Source organism: Osmia bicornis, chromosome 7, assembly GCF_907164935.1.
Source record: "Osmia bicornis bicornis chromosome 7, iOsmBic2.1, whole genome shotgun sequence".
Taxonomy (NCBI): Eukaryota; Metazoa; Arthropoda; class Insecta; order Hymenoptera; family Megachilidae; genus Osmia; species Osmia bicornis.
Window position 1 is genome coordinate 3,130,981 of NC_060222.1, and position 19,873 is coordinate 3,150,853.

The 19,873-nt window shown below is 40.3% G+C and overlaps 1 long non-coding RNA gene across 2 annotated transcripts in view; it reads left to right on the forward strand.

The window, feature by feature from the left end:
- The window catches only part of LOC114873330, a 95,769-nt gene that overhangs the window by 57,100 nt on the left and 18,796 nt on the right, over positions 1–19,873 (forward strand). For both annotated transcript variants that reach the window (XR_006829554.1, XR_003788923.2), the window contains exon 3: positions 5,571–5,637. This is a non-coding gene — a long non-coding RNA (uncharacterized LOC114873330). The remainder of the gene's footprint in view (positions 1–5,570; positions 5,638–19,873) is intronic.

A 19,873-nucleotide genomic window follows, 5' to 3' on the forward strand; every position in this document is an offset into this window, starting at 1 on the left:
TGTTATAAATACACGAAATATCAAAATGTATTAATAATCCTGTTATCAACAGCTGCTGTTTTCAAACATTTACAAGACTTGATTTAATTATATCAGCTGTATGTGAACTTAATTTCCAAGATAAATATTTAAGAAAGAGGGAAACGTGACAGAAGGTTCTGCAAATGAAGCAAAAAAGAAGTACAATTAATTGTACAAGAAATACTACAACATCTATTTGGTGTGTGATTAAATATTGAACATTTGAGACCAAGTTTAAAGTATCAATAAGGAAGGTGTATTGATATCAACATTGAAAAAGAACATTGTTAAGATAATCCTAAAAATTTGTAGCTTCTGAAACAATATTATTAGAAGTTGAAAGAAAGAAAATACAATGTACCTCAAGCTTTAAATTTTCAAATAGGAAAAGGGGTGCTTAAATTTTCTAAATATTAATTACCTCTTATTAATTTTACAAATAAAAGTAGCATCAACCTTACGTGTTCAGATTTTTTTAAAAACTTTGACAATTAATAAAAAATTCAATGATTCGGAAAATCTGAATGAAAAATGGTGTCGGTCGAAATCGGACGGCCGGCGTCGTCGTCGTGGAAGCGGGCTCTCTGATCGGCCAAAATATTTAACCTACGATTAACCGCTCCTCTCGTACACAAAATGATTCAAGAATCAAATACCAAGAGTCAACCGTGGGGTAGACTGAGTACATATTGTACCCGAACGCTATCGCCTGCCGTCCTACGTGGATACGGATACGCGTTGCACGCTTCTGTGTGCGGAATCCTCGCGCGCGCCTAACGACGCTATAATGGTAGGCACACACACAAACAGAGCAAGAGGAATAGCGAGTGAAGTAGAAAGAGAAGAAACGAAGAAATGGAGAGAAACAAATAATTGAGGGTGTTAAAATCAAGCGAAAGGGTTAAAATTAGAGTTGCAAAAACTTATTGAATTTCAGAAAAAATTAAAACACCATTAAAGAAATAAATAAAAAAGAAGAAAAGAAAAGGCACAGGAAGGTATTAAAAAAAAAAAAAAAGAAATGAAGAATCAAAAGCTGTTCGCGATGAATAGCGTTCATCGATGGTCGGCTATGCGTTTTCTTTCTCGCGTTCGTATATGGTTTTATGTGTACACCTACGTGTTTCCTACACGCAAAACCACGTATATCCGTGTATATTTATACGGTGGTGTAGGTGTATGTCGGTGCACAGGCGTCGGAGCAAGAGAACGGGAAAAGGAGAGGGAGAAAGAGCGAGGACAGAGATGCTGCTGACATTGCTTGAACATATTTGAGTTGCTCCGCTCATGACCAAATATTTATTTATTTGCTCGGTAATACACATTTGTATTAACCGCGTAGCACGATTCAAGGCACGTTCATTCAGATTTCTCTCGCAAATTTTGCCCCGACCCGTTGCCTGCACGACTAATTAGCGACCTACCGCCCCAAACTCTCTCTCGTCCGTCTATTGCTCGCTTATTAACCCTAAAAATCAACCATCTACTCGTGCCTCGGTATTTAACTTTCATTATTCGGTGGATCTTTTATCGAACAATCTGTCATCATGAGGGGAATTGTGTTTTTAGGAATGTTTCAGTAGGAGTTTATGGGGTAACTTTGGTGATATTGGTGGCAAATGAAAAGTTGGGTAGGTTTTGGGTTTGGGTGAAATATGGACTTAGAAATTTTTGTATAGGAAGCCATTTTGCTGTAGAGACCAAGGATTCTAGCATTATAGTTCGTCCTAGGTACCAAGGATCCTCGTGTTATACTTTCCCCTAGGTACCAAGGATCCTTGCATTATAGTTCTCCCTAGATAGCAAGGATCCTCGTACTATAGTTTCCTCTAGGTATCAAGAATCCTCGTCCTCTGTTTTCCTCTAGGAAAAATCCTCCCTTCAATTTTCCTTATTCCAATATAAAAAACGACGAACAGAGACTACAAAATTGCATGGTAGATATAACCCTTTCAACTGCTTCCACTTACTCAACAAACGTTCCTGCTTCCTGGTAATCCGTCCCAATTTAACGAAACACTTATCGATCCGCGTTTCGACAGGGAACTCGCGTTACACCGAAAAGTATGTTCATGCTAACGACAAGCAAACAAACCGTGCGTGTTCGATTCTCGCCGTGTAGTTGGGTAATCCACCTATCTGTCCGTATATCTACCTCTTTTTCTCCTCTTCTTTTTTTTATTCACAGAACAAAATAACACCTGCGAAGATAGCCGTCACCATTGCTGTTGGTTTATTCTTCTTTTTTCGAATGAAAACGAGTCGAAATCGTCGTCGAACGATTCCATTTTATTTGGAAACAAAACCAAATTCAATTCTCCCATTTTTTGGCACAAAATTTTACCAAATTGCTAAAGTGTCTTTTTAATATTAGAAAAAGGAAAGATCCTTAGATAATTTTTATCGAAACCATTTTTCACAGATTACTCGCAGTTAGATTCTCAGGAATTAACCAACGTCGATACTGTTAACATACCTTCGTATTTACTCGCAATTCCACGATGGCCGATAATGGGTCCTCGACCCCTTTCAGATAAAAAAAAAATGCACAAGCTCACATCATCTTACGAACGATCGTGGATCGCGACATCCACTGCTAATCGTCGAGATACCGCGGGAATAGTTTTCACCGATAATTAATCGATGAAAAAACCCGGTCTGTTTGCCACCGACCTACATTACACTGTGATAATAACGCTCTTACGTGACTGCACCGGATCGCAATCGTTTTCAGAACGTGGCTCAACGAGAACGATAATATTTGACCAACGGGGGTTGCCAGGTAGGGGTTTTCTTTTCAAACGATGCTGTTCTTTGTATCTGTTCCTCTTCTTCTCTTATGTTAGTACTTACGTCTCTGTTCTCGTATATCAAGTTGTAAAATAACACATTGATCATTGAAATTAACCCTTCTTCAAATTATGAGGGATGAAATGGTCCCATAAATATTTAAATTAATGCTTTAATACACATTGATATCATTTTTTGTAAAAGTTACAAAGCAAATTTTACAGTAAACCATCTATGTATGTGAATAAGGGTTGAAAATATTTCATTTAATCACAAAAGGGTTGATTGTAGAATAATAAATGAATGCATTATTATTTTATAATAAAAAGAAACGTACAACCCCTTCGATTCACAAGCATCAGACTGCCAAAATTCAACGACCATCGTGTGCCTGGTAAAGAAATCAATCTTCCAGACGCATCCTTCATCCCTGCACGTTCACCGCTTATAAACAGGCATCGAGTATTTGCCGAGGAATAGAAAATTGACTCGCGGGTGGAAATTCAACGTTTCGAGGGGGTTCGGGGCCGTGGGTGGTTGCAAGAATTTCGTCGCCTTCCAGTCGTGTCGAGTGTGCTCTCGGTGTTGGGTGGCTGGAGGGGGTGAAATCACGTTTCCGGAACGGTGGGTAGACGCGTTCGACGATTTCCGAATGTTTCCCCGGAAATTCTTGCCTCGCTTGCCGGGTTCAACACGCTTCCGTTGGTTTGTACATACCGTCGCGTCTCCCTTTGTCCGTCGGGGTTGAATTTGCACGCACCCCTTCCACAGAATCGTGCTCGTTTTCGCGTCTGATCGACGCGAACGAAAGCTACTCGTTGCGCCTCTTTATTTCTCCTCTGTTCCTCTCGTTCAAATCCTAGATATTCGTTTCGTTTGCTGTAATTTCCCATTTCAACCTTCTATTTGGCTAATTACGTCGAAGAGGGATAAAATTCGAACAAACTATTCAAAAAATCATCACTCGATTTCAAGGTGAAATAATATCCTCCACCCCGGGAGGGGGATGTTTTTAAAGGCAACAAATAAAACCAAGGCCTGTCTAAATATACTTTGGAATCAGAAGACCGGAATCGAGCAACCCTTACTTACAGAATCAACCACCAACAAATAAATAAAAAGCCTCCAATCGATTTCATTCCCTCGTTTCTTCTCTCTAAGAAAATATCCCATTTTTCTTGCTCTATAATCCATTTCGAAATTGAAAAAGGGGTGGTTCCATCTCTCAAGTTCAAAGCGCAAGTTCAAAGCGTTGAATAATTTCTAGTTCTTCATCCACAGACGCGATCGTTGTCTTATCAATAATTACTCTTCCACCCTTTCCACCCCTATCCGTGGAAACATGGCGTCGCGACGTTCGCTTGATTACAGCCAGCCAAATGGACGAACGAGTCCTGGAGGAGGACGTGTGTGAGGGGTAAAAGGGACGATAACGATGTCCAGGAAAACGATAGGGGGGGTGGTGGTTGCGAGGCTAGCGGTAACTCAAGGGTGGGAGAAGAATACGAACAAAGAGTGAAAGAGAGACGAGAAGGGTGAAAAGGAACCACCCACAGAGCAGAGTCCGACAAAGGCTCGGCCACTTGTCCGATCTCTTGGATCTACGCAAATAGACGCCCACCACGTCGGCTTTTAACGTTCAACGGGTTCCTACATCTGCCTTGATCTCTTTCTAATTTTTCCGTAAATTTTGCGAATTTTAAATACGTCAAATCGAGATGCAAAATTAAAAAAACGAAACAGACTGCTTTGTTCGAAAGATGTTTTGAAAAGGAAATAGGAAAAAGCTCGACGAGCGAAGAGGCAAGAGGTGAGTTAAGGCATCGGCATTGATTGGTTTGTTTGCGAAGAACACACAAACCAATACACGAGAAGTCGACTCGACTGGAGAGAGAGGGAGAGAGAGAACGGAACACGCCGACGGAACGCAGCGTGCTAATATTGGCGCGGAAATTACGTAAAACAAAGGAAGCGTGCCGGAACTCCGTGTCTCTCGACAAATCGGCCAATCGATCTTCGCCCTTCGCTCGGCGAAACTTTCCAATGAGAAATCGAACGTGCCGATACCTCGCGAGAGTTGTTCCGATCATTTCAAATCACTCAGAGTCGTTTAAAAATGATCTACTTTTCAAGTAATTAAATTTAAAAACTCGAGTCCTTCGAAAAACCTCTGTCGAAACCCCTTTCGAACACTCGAAGTCACCATTTTCCATTCTTACGGGCCAAAGGACGAGCCCTTCTTTCACGAAATCCGATCCGTGCCGCAAAGGGAAGAAGCGAAAAGGATGGAGGAGAGAGAAAACACGGCGGGGCCAAAAAACGGCGGCACTCGACGCGCTTTTACCTCGGTTCGGGGAAAAAGGATGAAGAGGAAAGCGGTGGCGGAAGTCGGGGCCAGTCGGTGAGAGCTTCTATCGGGGCCCTTTCGACGAAATCCTGAGCGTGCCGCTGTTTGTCGAGCGACCAGGTTCAAACACACGATCCCAGCACCGTACCTGAGCCACGAACGTTTACCGTTTACCTGAAAAAAAAAAAGAAAAAACCGCGGCTTTCACTGGAAAGCCGAAGAGACGCGGTTATCTTTTCGTCGTAGAGTCTGACGAATCGTTGCAAGATTATTCTGCTTTCTGATGTTTTATTTTTCTCCTTTGAAGTTTCAGCTTTGCGCTTGAATTAACGCTACCTAATTATCTGCGATATTAAATTAAAATTAACCCTTTACTGATTCCTTAGCTAACTTTCAGTGTTTTTTTTTTCAGATTACAACGATTTTTCTGGCGCGAATGGAGATCGAGATGACGGGATGGCTAAGGAGTCGGGCGTCTGGTAAGTCGATTTATCGTTATGCAAACAACCGCTATCATCGCGTGAAACTCTGTTTCGTATCATCGACCTGCGACTATTCCGCTAGGAATATTTGGATCAATTCGTTCTTTCTCGATCATTGGCCTCGGAGATCGTAAGTTTCTATCGCAAACCGTAGACAACATTATTAATAATATTGAGAAAATTGAAAATCTGTTGATGAATACTTATAGCATCTAATGAGACGAATCGATTGATATATAATATGTGATAGATCATTGGGTAATTTTTGAAAAAAATCATCAAAAACCTGTCAAGTCGGTTCAGAATCTTTTACTTTCTTTTCCTCTTCCAAGACGCAATTCACGATTTCTTATCATCAATCACGTTGATATCGCTTCTCAGATTACTTGGAAAATTTTGCATTCGGAACGGAACAAAAATTTCGAAGAAATTAAATCTTTCAAAATTTATGTGCTCTTGACAAGATTTGCTCTTTGATAAAATATACGATTCGAATCAAAACAGCATTCCATTCTGAAAGGGTTAAAGACACCGTGCGTACAATAGAAACGCATCTTACCGGAAATGCGCCACCAAACAGGAGCGTGAAAAGAGCAAGGATTACCAGCGATAGGACTCCGTTAATAGACCTGTTTGCGCGTCATGAGAATCCACGTCTGAAATGCGGGGGTAGGGGTGGCTTACGAGAAATTCGGGCCAACTGTATAGCGAGGGTGTTCAATGAGGATCCGGCTTAAGGATCGCGGCGTTTAACGCGAAGCGCCAGGACCAACCCCTGCGGCGCGACACCCGTCAATAAAACACCCCATGAAATGCTAACTATACGCGTTGCGGCCTGCACCCTTCGTACCGTGCACTTACACCCCCTTTTTCTAGGGGCTCTGTCTGTCTCTGGTTGGAGCTGATCGATACACAAGTATTTCGCGATCGATTTCAACCTGGTCCAGTCACTCTTAAACAATTATTTGGACCAATTGTTTATAAATTTTAATTTTGGGTGGATGAAGATGATGGACTGGTGTTTCTACTTTTTTTTTTTTAATTTCAATTGATTAACCCTTAGTGACCCAGATTTATAAAACATCCCCAATAGTATTTCTTCTAAAGATGGATCTACCAATTTTTAAACTAAAGAGTGTTATACACCAAAAAATAATATTTAAATTATTTTTATCTTAGTTTCGAAAATTCTTCCTCCCTCGAATTTTGCAATTTTCTGTTTGCCGTAACCCCGAAACGGAATAACCACCCCTCTCGTAAAGGCAGTATTAACAGTTGCAACAAAGACTTGATTGAAAGTTCGAAACCAAGACACAGTTGTCGGACCGGGTGCGTTTCGATGTTGATCGCGGATGAGTCGAGGAAAGAAGGGGTGCAAGGTACGTGTAAAAGGGGATCCCAGAGGATTGGCCAGGGAATTAGCAGGAATATAGCAGCATTTAGTAGAGCGGACGCAGAGAATCCATCGAATCGAATGTGACCGCCCTTGTTTGTTGAACGCGCATATACATACGGGACATTTTTCCACGCGAGCAATGATCTCGTTATTTGTTTCCAGTCGTAAGGGGTGAGTCTCCCTTTGCGTTTCTTCCACGCGTTGATTTTCATGAACCGAAGAAGATTTATTAAGTCGAATGATTTCAAAACATGGATAGTCTGAGATAATTTCATCACATAGCTGTATTACAAAATGGCACTTATGGTACATCAATTTTAAGCTTAAAGTACACTGAAAATTGCTACATAAAGGTTTTATAAATATTCTGACTACAAAATGGCTCAATCAACACACTTCACAAATTAACATTATCCATTAACGAATGTCTTATTTTTAATCCCAAAATGTTTGTATGGAAGATATTGATGAAATCTTTATATATTAATGTTCCTCAAGTCTTTAACTTCAAATTGATGCGCGACAAGTGTTATTTCACGATACTTTTATGTCATCATCGAAGCTTCGTTTCACCGCAAGTTTCGCTAAACGACGAATTAATCAAAGTCGCGTTTAATAATTATTGTCCACGACATTATACCGGAAGGCTGTCCGTCGAACGAGTTTCCAGCCGCCACGAAATCACCCGATTTTGCTTCGTTCGATAATTTATGCGCCCAAAGCAAACACACAATCCCCGCGTTTCGACCGGTTAAAATAATTCCGTTGCCGGTGATTATTTAGAGGCCCGGGTCCGGGCCAGGATTCGCCAATCGAACTGTGAACGAGGACGATCGTTAAAAACATCCTTGTTTACATTTAATAACGACCGGCCGTCTGTTCCCGGGATTTTAATCGGCCTCGTTAACGGTAATTATTCCTAATCAATCCAACGCTCGATTCGTTTTAATTCCTCGCTCCTCTACCCGATCGAACGTGATGACGTTCGAAACGCTTTTTCATTTTATTCCAATGGGACACGCGAAAGATGATTCAACCTGTTAATCGGGTCACGCTCTTTTATCTCTCTTTAAAAAAAAGATGATCGATTTTTCTTTGTACGATTGATTGAAAAGTAGAAAGAAAAATGGGCCAATTTGAAAAAACTTCCCTTGCATAATTATTCTAACAGAATTATATAATTTTTTTCACTTGAAATTTGGTCACATCTACTTTATTAATTAACGAGACACGATGATGTATTAAAAGTGACGGATGAAAAATGATAATAATTTATGGAACGACCGAATGGATTCACCTTTGAACGATCATAATTCTAGAGGACGCGTTATCGTGTTAGAACCGGGTCCACTCGCGTTCCAGAACAGGGTGAAATCTATTATCGTAGAAGTGACCGTCGTGTCAGAAAGTCTTGATGGATGAGCGGTGATTAATTATATAATGTCCAACCCTCCCTGTAACCGGTGGTACGTCGGCTTTTCCCGATAGTAAACATAGCAGACCGATCTCTCTCTCTTTCCATGTTGTCTCGATTTCTGACCAAGGAGAACCGCGAACCATTCGAATTGACGTATTAATTTTCTAAAGTGGATAACACGAGGCGGTATCGTTCACCGATGAAGGGAGGATCGATCGAGAATCCTCGTTAATTTCGATAATGGAGACCGACGCGACGGTGGATTTTTCGCTATTCCCTTCCTACTTACCGCAGCTCCAATGTTTGATCGTTGAACCGTGTTTGAATTTTGCGTTCGAATATTTGAAATTTAAAATTGTATCGTGGCTCGTGAAAATTTCAGATAAACTGATATTTCGTGGAACGCCTTGAAATTAGTCTCCCCAAAAATTAATTTTTATTATAATTGCCTTCGGTCTATGTACAAAAAATGGTTCCATTTCAATTATGCAATTATATCGATAGTTTGCACTGTGATTCGTCGAGATTTCAAATGCATCGTCTTGGAAATCGTTCAACTTTTAATTTGATCGATCGAGGACGTCCGAAAATGGTAACGAAATCATGGTAACAACCGATCTCATGGCTGGGTCCGTTCGACACGCACGCGAGCAACGTGCCGTACAACGCGTAGTGTGGATTTACGAGACAATGATCAAGAGATGACCGTGGTCCACTGCAATTACGGAAATGGTTACTCGAGGCAATCAGGTTAAACTGGCAAATTGCGATCGATCGTCCTTTAACCGTGCAAGGAACTTCGCAAACAAAAGATCCCGAGAATCTGGTTCATTTTCACAAAAAGCTTAAATTATTAAAATTATTATACCATTGCAAAGAATTTCTAACCTGACGTCAATAATTAAATTTGTCAAATTTATTAGAGGGATGAAAATTTTTAATTTATGAATGTTGAATAGATGAATCGATCTTGTACGAAATTGAAAATGATACATAGAATGTTAGTCGTCTAGAAATGACGATGCTGCGGTGAAACGTGCCCGTCGGTGTAAAGCACGGATTTATGCGAGGATAACCATGGGATGACCATGGTCAGCAATCATTACGTCGATGGTCGCTACAACGGATCACAATGAGCTCGTGGTAAACGCAATCGATTCGATGGTCAAGGGAAGAATTCAGAACACGATAGCTTCGTAACATTTCAATATTAATATCAAACATTTTATTCTATCGTACACTATCACTAGTTAATGCCAATTTGATTCATATTTCATAATTATTTTTCAAAAATTGGGATCATTTATTTATCTTCGGTCTATCATAACAAAACCACCCCCTACGAAAATATCCATGAAAAAGATTCTTCTCTGATCCAGCCAGTGTATAATTCTCTTCATCGGATATCGATGTAATCCACTTTTTGGTGGAGGGGTGCAGGTTCACCATACGCGTAGTAAAAATCCGTCCGAGGGGTGAAATCAGGTGTGACGGATCAAAGGCGACCGCACATGTTCGTTCTCGCGGCTGATTCTCACCCCCGGCTACCCTTAATTATGCACTGTTATCCGGTAATACGATTAAACGACTAGCGAATTGTTTTAAACGATCCTTTTTCGTTACATGCTACAGAAGGGTTGAAAACGAGGATCAAAGGATCGACCGAACTGTCCACGTGTTTGTTCAAGGTGCGGCAGAGAGTATGTCGTTGTAATTCGTGACGCGACTTTGTTTCGCGATTCGATTTTGTTTGTTATCGGTAAATCTAAACAAATGATCGCGATAGAAGCCATCCCCTTTGGACGGCTACCGCTCGCTGATAACGCGGAATCCGTTGCGGCCGGTATTGCAAATCGCCGAGCGGAGCTTATTCGCGCACAGCTGATTCGCAAAGCTTGCGCTTGTTACGTTCTCGAGCTTCGGCAAATATTGGCCTGGGAATGTAAGCGAGGTGTTCGACTTTTTCGGCGTGACGATTTCGTTGGGCACTTTGTGTGCTTCGATCGCACTTTGTGCGTCCGAATCCCCATCCGATGGGATGGAGATGCGCTATTATGGTCATTCGGTGCTTTTTTTTTCTTCTTTCTCATTAAATGGTACTTTGGATGCTTCATTCTTTTATTTCAATTATGGAAAGGGAGAATTGAAGTCACAAATGTAATTTAATTTTTTTTTTTTAAATCAATTATGATTTTGATTAGGGATTGTTTCGAGGCAAATGATCCAGTATAGTGTTATAATTAAATGTTAAAGTATAATTCGTTGCACACCACCCTACGACAGACGTTAAACGAGTCCAATAAGGTTCTAATACGCGTGAACCCCCGTAGGCTTCCTAAGCTAAAACCACCCCATAGTTACGCCCCAACGATACGGTTACTGTCGAGTTTACCCTTTGCACTTCATTATAGTTGAATAAAGCTAAACGCCACGCACTGTGACCCGCGAATAATTGCCGTGAACGTGTCAAGCCAATTCACTGTCAATACGAAGACATTCAATGGGACGACTATCTACTGTTGACATATAATTATGATTAATCCTGAAATTCTTTCGCGAGTTTGAAAATTGTTACACCATTCGATAAAGGAGAGAGATAAATTGTATAAAAGAGAAACGGAAAGGATCTTCGTCACAGCTGAGAACGATCGAGCGCAATTCTCGGAGACGAAGGCTTCCGCCTGGAATTCATTTCGACGAGAGGCTCGAGGAAAGCGTAACCCCTGTCTCAGGGGGTGTTTTAATATTTCATAGGCTGGTGCCCCTCGTCGTTCGCCGAAACGACGTCTTCGCTGCCTCGGTTTGCAACAATTTTTCAGAAATATAAAAGAAAACCCTTTTTCTCTGTTCTGAAAAACGATTATCTATCGTACCCTTAATCAACCATCGACCCTCCAGATATCCAGCTTAATCTCTCCCCTATGCAAGCAAGCGAACGTCCGTCGAAATGGACGCAGAGAACATACCCTTGCAAGGAAAAAAGACGTTCCATCGAATCTCGACCCAGTGAATCCGTCTCGATTTCGATCGGCAGCTTGCCCGCTAGCCCAGTGAACGTTCCAGTCTTTCCTCGAGGGATGGTCGACCATCCTCTTCCATTTCCCCATGATTTTCCACGAGCGACGAGGAGACAACGGGGGAGGGTTGGTCTCGTTGAAAAGAGCGAAACGAAAGGAAAGGACGCGAAGCCGCGAGGTGAGGAGAGGAAAGAGCCGGCTGCCCGGCGGCGGTGGTGGCCGAGCGAGGAAAGCGTTGCCATCGCTACGCCTGGGTATCAGCTTTGCCTTCTGGTTGGCCCGCGCCCGCGCTCATGGCCCATGAGACTTCGCGGGGTGCAAAACGCGCTTGGCCGAGGTATTGACGCGCCTTCGTCCAACTGAGACCGGCGTATGCAGAGGGAGAGAGAGAGCCAGAGGGAGAGCCAGACGACGAGGGAGAGACAACGGGAGAGCCAGACGACGAGGGAGAGACGCGTTTCGAGGAAGGAGCAGGATCGCGTCGACTGGCGATTCGGTTGGTCGGAAAGAGAAGAATTCAGCTGACGAGACGCGAAGAAGAGAGAGATACGCTCGCGGGGCAGGGTGAAGGAGTGAAAGGGTGAAGAGAGAGAGAGTGACGGAGTGGGAGAGACAGCGGGGAGCTAGAACGCAGGCTCGTTCAACATGGCCGACGCTTCGTACCCCCCACGCTGATAAACGTGCTCATATTCGCTGATAGCCGCTCCCACACGCGTCAGCAGTCGCGTTTTTCCCTCCTCTTCTGCCACGCTCCTCTCTCTGGCTGTATGTGTGTTCCTTGCCTACTTGTTCCTTCAGCTCGTGAACCCGAGTTTCCTTCTTTTTTTTTTCCCCCGCTGTTTCTTCAAGAGATCCTTCCTTGCTCCATCTCTTTGGTACCTCTTTACAGGGGTTGTTTTCGACTGGGTATTTATAATTGGCCAGATTTTCATTTCCTCCCGGATGGTTCTGTGATCTTTAGGAAGATAGTCCTCCATCTTTCTTTTGATATTTATGAAGTATGGAGATCTTCTTTTTTGTTAGAAAAATATTTTTTTGAAATTGGACCATTTTATACAAATTTTGGTATCTTCTTTCACATTCAGCGGTTTTAAGTTTTTGTTCTTCTCGAAATGAATTTTAGACACTTTCGCGTTGTTTCTCAATCTGTTTGGTAAAGATTCTTTCACGAAGCCACTTTCATTCTACCCTTCTTTTACCTCATTTCACTTGACGCAACGTTTTCCAGGAAAGTAACGCGTTATTTCGATTCTCGAGAGGGACTTGCGACGAAGGCTCTCGAGCACACTCGTACGAGGTACCGTCATGGTGGCGTATGGGGAAATTACGGGTCTTAAAACGCTAGATTATAAGCATTGGGTAACGATAACCAAACAGAGACGAAATCGAATCCTATTTTCTCAAAAAAATAGAGACAAGTTTTGAATAAATAGATAGAAATTAACGTTTCAAATTTTCGAGTAACGAAACAAGTTGACAAATTAATTAAAATCTTTTGGAAGTGGAAGTCTAATGGTTCTACTTTAATTAGTGAAAATTAAACAAATAACATGTCAACCAATAGTCAACTAAGACTATTTTTTCAAATACCCCAAAATGTGATAATTATTCAATTAATTTCTCAATACATCATCCATGCTATTTTCAAATATTTTCTATCATTCCTGCAATACTATTCTTGAATCAATTAAAATCATACAATCATCGGATCTTCCACTTAAGTCTCGAATAATTCACCAACGTGGATTGTGTATGGCGATGCAATTAGACACGCGAGGTATCCTCCAGACGAGAAATTTCAATTTCCAGTCGATCCTCGACGAAATTGGCCAGTGTCTCAGACCCGCGGGGATCCGTGTCGCGGCGGTGAACAGCGTAGCCGTACCGGTAACGTCCTGCTGATTTTATTAACGGACGTCCCATTAAGAGCAGGATTACATTCTAATTAACAAGGAGTTTGTCCTGCGGCCGCGGCCCCTAATCCGTTTACGAAAATTTCAATTTCTCGGCCGCACCTAAGTAAACCGGAGCCGAGAGCTACGCTGCTCGAAGCCGCCGCGAATTCGACGGACACGTGTACAAAGTGCAAACCGCCGACAGACTTTGCCTTTCGTCGCCAACCAGTTATCGAGATTTCGCTGGTAATCCTTGCTATGGACAAGAAATTACACAGGAACTAGAGAAAAACCTGATGGAAAAGAAATTCAGGGTGACAAACATCCTTTGTGACAAAATAAGAATTCTTCTTTTACCAAGAATTCATTGTACCTTGATATTAACATTTTATTTTTATAATAGATAGGGGTAATTTTGCGATAATTTTACCCCTTTTTCTGAAATTAATTAATTTCATAATAGAACTTGGAATTCTTCAAATAAAAACTTTTGGGGTTGCATCTTCCATTAATTATTATTTCTATCACGATCTGATTTATGATATTTTCCCTCATTTCTAAGAGTCAATAAGTTATTAAGGTTGTTTTATGAATCACAACAGTGCTAAAGATGAAAGAATGCTGATATAAGTGCAGAAACATGTATCATAAATTATAAATGACATATAGATCGGGTTTCATGAATATGAATCATAATCTTCGACAACGAAATTGTTAATTAAAAATGCAAACGTGACGTTACAAAACTCCGAGCACTTTATTAACGCGTGCAGAAAAAAAAGCGAGGGGAAAAACTAAACGCGAAACATATTTCAAACGAATACGCGAAAATTTTCAGCGAAGAGGCCAGGCAGATAGAGATAAGTAACCTCGGCTCAAATATTTGTCCCATCCGCTAGAGTGTTGGTTAATTGTAGTAACGTTAATTAAAAGGGGCGCTGCTGGTATTATGTCACGCGTGAAACAGAATGGAATAACATTTGCCTGCTTAAATCCTCGCACGGAAAAATACACTAGATTCCTCCCCCACTTTTCCTTCTTTTTCATCGATTCATTGTCATTGTTCGTGGAAATTCCTTTTGTCTTCCCGCCGTAAATTTACCATTTTACCTCTTTTTCAACCGCTTCAATACCATTAATTCTGCCCTGATTAACGCGTTGTTAAATCGTCGGTTTAAATTGAAAAAGAAAAAAGGATACCAAAAATTTGATATCAAATTTATAACAGCAGTTCCAGCAATTTCTTTTAAAAATGACAAAAATTATTGCTTAATGGAACAACAAAAATATCTTTATTTTCAATTCGAATCAGTTAAATTGTTTTCAAACGATGTTTAAATAAAAAGAAAAATTTCAATTGATCTTTGTAGTATTAACAAATAACCGAAAATACTCGTGCATATATTGTTCTTTTTAATTATCTTTGCATGAGACAATGAGGGATGAACGAACTCGGCGAGCTCCGCGATCCAGTTATAAAATTAAATTGAAAATTATACGCGGCCGTGTGCTGTGCGCGATGCCGTGAAATATATCAAAATTTGTTTGCAGTTTTTATCATGTTTGCCGTGCTACGAATTATATCGTATTTCCATAAAGCCATTACACTCCATTAAAATGAAATTCGCAACGCGACGCTAATCGATCGCGCGTACCCGGAAACTTTTTGTTATTACGAGTTTATCGTTTCATGATTTTGTTGAAATAATATACTTTTCATTTGATTTTTAATATATCCTCCCCATGGATGATCTATGAAAAATTACCATTTACATTTCGAACTCATTCGTTAATTAATTAAAATCTTTAATCAACATCTCTGAAGAATTGCATCGATTTTATTGCCTGCTAATTATGATTAACACGACTGCTACGTGGTTTAATAATTCAGTAATTTTCAATGATTCATTGCAAGATTATATAAATATTTTATTTAACGAACTTACTGATAATGGTAATAATTTTTTAGAAAAATCCACTATCCATTGAATAATTAACAAAATTAAATTTAAATTAATACAACATTTCATCTTAACTCGTGTAGAAGTTTTCTTCAGAGGTTTATCGCGACAATCATGTAAAATCGTTCCGATAGAAGTCATCGTGAAGACACGTCACGGAAACTACGTCGATAATAAAATTACTTAGAAAAACGCCGGACATTTGCGCAGCTTTCATTTATGCGAGAGTTAAAGCTACAATAAAAATCGTGATCGGCATGTTGCACTTAAGAGGCGGCGTTAAGTCGATATCTCTTATCAGATATTATTCAATCGTCTGTTAAACATCGTGCTATCCACACTATCTGATACAATATTATAGTTTTTAAACAAGGAAATATATTTTGCACTAAAAATTATCCGCAATGAAACAAAAGCAATTAAATAATTATCCGTTGAAATGAACTCGTTTGAAGTTTAAACAGCTTAAAATAATGAACACACAACATTTTCCTCGTTCCATTCTTTTAATTATTTGCACAACGTGTAAATGTTTAGTGTACGTGTTTCATTTACATTTTGTACAATATCTTGGAACAAATCGTGTGTTAACAAAATGGTAACACGGAAGGGCTTTGTCACGCGACTAATATACGCTAAAATATAAAGGGAAGATAAGAAGTTTCGGTCGATCGTTCGTCAAATATTTGCGGTCAATACGAAAATCAAGCTTAACGTTAATACTTTTTTCCTCTGTTTGTGTTTTATTAACGAGTCGTTGAAAAACTATTTGCAACGAATACAGAGGGAATTTGTAGCAAAGCTGTTCTAATTGTAACCAGAGATACGTACACAGCTACTACCTTACCTCAAATATTTGACTCGACCGTGACGATGTCGGTTAATTATGACGACGTTAATTAAAAGGGAAACTGCAACAAATTCGATAAAATTATTCACACTGTCATTGCTCCACGCTTGTTTCTTCCTGGTGAAATATTTACCTTTGAAAAACTAGGATTTCACATCATTTTTCTTAATTATTTCTGCTAATTATTAGCCCTGTAAATTATGGTCATTTCAATTCTTGAATTCTTATGAAAAAACATTGAATTCCAAGTTCCAAAATACTAATATCATCACACAAATTGCAACCGCCTGAGAAGATATAGCACTCTAATCACGTGAATTGTAAGTGTGCTATTCCCAACCACGTGCATTGCGCGCAGTAATTACTTGACGCAACAAAATGCGATTGCATTAGTTCCAATCGCGTGAATTGTAATCGTACCCAGCGCGATGATTCAGTAAATTATGATTTCATGATATATAATGCGATTTTACAGTAATTACTATCCTTATCGATCACAAAGATAGCAAGAAACTGTAAGATTCTCTAAATTAAAAATTAAAGAAGAATTCCACGTGAATGTTGAGAGAGAAGAATATTCTTGTGACGATTTAAGTCGCATCGCAGCTTCCCCGGTCACACATCTTGTCACTGATTCTCCGCGAACCTTGACTCCTCGCCTTTGCTGGCGACGTGAAATTCACGCTTGCGCAACCATAAATTAACGAAGCTGCAAATTAGCCTGACTAACACCGCGTGCACATGTACGCCCGTGCAAATATCTGCATACAGACGGCGCAGTGCAGCCGTAAGCTCCACGCGACCCGTGAAATGAGGTATCGATATCAAAAGGATCAAACTACTATATCTGTCTCCGTGATCGAACCATTAAATCATACGATTCTTGTAGAATTATTGTAAGTTTAAAACTATTATACCATTGGGGATGAAAAATATTTTGCAATCAAAACTATATTATATTAAGTGAGGGCTATTACTTTCAGTCAATTATAATTTGAAGATTGGGTGCTTTTTAATTATATAGTATTATTAATTATTATACTGCTATACCAGGCACTATGTGAATGTTGATACTATACTGTTGAGTATTAATATCGTACATAGTACTATTAAATATCATGCTACTATACCACCCATCATATAAATATTGAATAATAGATAACCTTAGGAGTTGATATAATTGTTAATACACCTACTATACCGTATTGAATACCAATATTTGTACAGTACTATACCGGCTCCTTAATCAACCATGCCATAAACATATAATCCTTCCAAATACCGACGTACCAGGATCATTTTGAGCAACTATACCCTCCAGCAAGCACAGCAGCGGTGTCCTTTATCCATCGCAGCCTTCCGTTTAATATCCTCGAATTAACGAGTCCGCTTATCGTCGTGTCCCGAGCTCGCCGCTGATAAAACCCGTCGATGAAGCGTTAAATTCCATGCGAGGGGACTTGGTATCCTCCTTGGAAACCCTCGCGCGGAGTTTCCACGCCGTGGAGAGGTTACAAGCGGGGAAGAGCGTTCGTACACTTCACGCACACAGATCCATTCGGGTTTTCTCCTCTCCGTCGATATCGGCGTTCCCCTCCCCTCTTTAACTGTTCGTGACGGCCCTCCAACCCCCACTTTACCTACAATCTCGCTCACAACCCCCCACTTTAACCTACAGTCACGCAGAAATCCCTACCATCGAGGTATAGTCATCTCTGTTCCTCTAACGTGCAACTACTCGCTCGATCTTCCCACCTTCTCGCATCCATCCCTTCTTTTTCCCTCCTACCCGCCTCTCTTTTCTCCTTTACTCCACCTTTCATCCGGTGTTCAACCTCGATCTTTCTCTCTTCAACTCTCTCCCAGCGATACAGTTGTCCTCGTTGCTTCTCCTCGCATCGTTCCTTTTTTGTCTTACCTTCTTGTGCTCATTTTTCCACCTCTTTTCCATCGTTTCTTACTTCTTCGCCCCACTCCTCCACCGTCTCACGTTCGCTTTTCCTCCTACGTGCCCATCAATTTCTACTATACTTTCGCTGCTTCTTTGTTCAACCCAGAGGGTGGGAGATCCTCTCGTTCTACTCGTTCCTTCTCCTTCTGTCTTGTACTGTTTCATTCGGATACGACAAAACGAAGAGCGTATATCGAACGAGTGCTCTACAGGGTGTCCCATGGAAACTAATCGAACCATAATTTTAACAAGTCTTTGTATTAATTGAAAATGGAGGGGGTAGTTTTAAAAAAAATTGTCTCTAAACACTTTCATTATGAACGGAATGAATCTTGTTCCATTGTAATTTTGTTAATGATCCATTGCCTCTAATGATACCATTCTTAATAATGGTAATTAAAAATTAAAAAAAATATGACTGGAGTACAAATTCACCCAGGATGGTATTGACATTATCTCTTTGAACAAGTATGTATGCACTTCGATGCATTTGTAAAGTGCAATTGCAGCTCCTTTTTCAATAGAACAGAAGTGCAATTAGTTGCAGTTCCACGAGACACCCTGTGTACAGGATGGACGGGCGCGTGTGCGCGCGAGATGAACGCGCGCGGGCGCATGTGTACAATCAAACATTGTTCATGATTTAGTCAAATATTGGCGAGATACACAGGTTTGTAGTACCTCTCAATGTATATCTGTCTGTGTATCATGCCGAATAATCCGCGGGAGATTGCACCTCGATTGTCCACCCGTTAACTAAGACTCGTTACGGTATCCGGAAACTCGGTAACGCCGTTTCCACTGGGATCCCTCTAGGTATTTCTATATTTGTTAATCGCTCGATACTCGAGGATATAGTGTAAGCATTATCTGCTATAGTGTTAGACCACGATACCGTGTTTAACACGTTCATTGTTACGGTGAAAATGGCTGTGCATAGTACAACATTATTTCATTTTTAAAAAAATTTTTTTAAACTTAGGTATAATTAATATAATTATTCAATGGTAATTGATATCACAAATTTAACACTTTGATAGCTGCGTATTTTGTGATAATTTTTATTTTTGTAAGTTCAAATTGGAGGGTGGTTGACAAGAGATTACTATTGTTCTTGTGATTTTCTATTGGTATAGTAGCTCACTTTGTTTTTGTGATTGTTGTTGGAGCAACAAGGTGACGTATGGTTTAGGGGTCGATTTAAGAGCAATAAAAAGCAGCTAGGTGTAATGGGAACTTATAATGCGTGACGTAAAAGGGGCAGATAAGATAATAAAAACCCCAGGGCCGTAAATTCGAACAACAGTATCTGTCAGAGGAAAATCAATATGCTAGGAAAGTGGTTCCATTCGGCCAATCGGGGTTTATCAATCGTCTCTGGGTCGAAAATCTAAGCAACAAGGAATTTTTCGTTCGATTTTCTTTCGTTTAATTGTAAATCAACTCCTAATTAACACTCTATTTCACGTTGAAACAAATTGTCTTCTCAGTCAAAATCATTTCACAAATCAACCGTGATTAATTTGGCTATAATTATGTAATTTCTGACAATATGGAAGAAATCGAAATTAATTCATCGAATGAATATCAAATTTCTTCGATGACATTTATATATGCCAAGACTTACCAATCAGTCAGTATCCCAAATGATCTCGATGATCGACGTACAGCCACGATTGGTCGTGTTAAACCCCTCATTACGCGTCGGCAGGATCGATCGCATCGCGAGATCCGTATCTTCGGAAG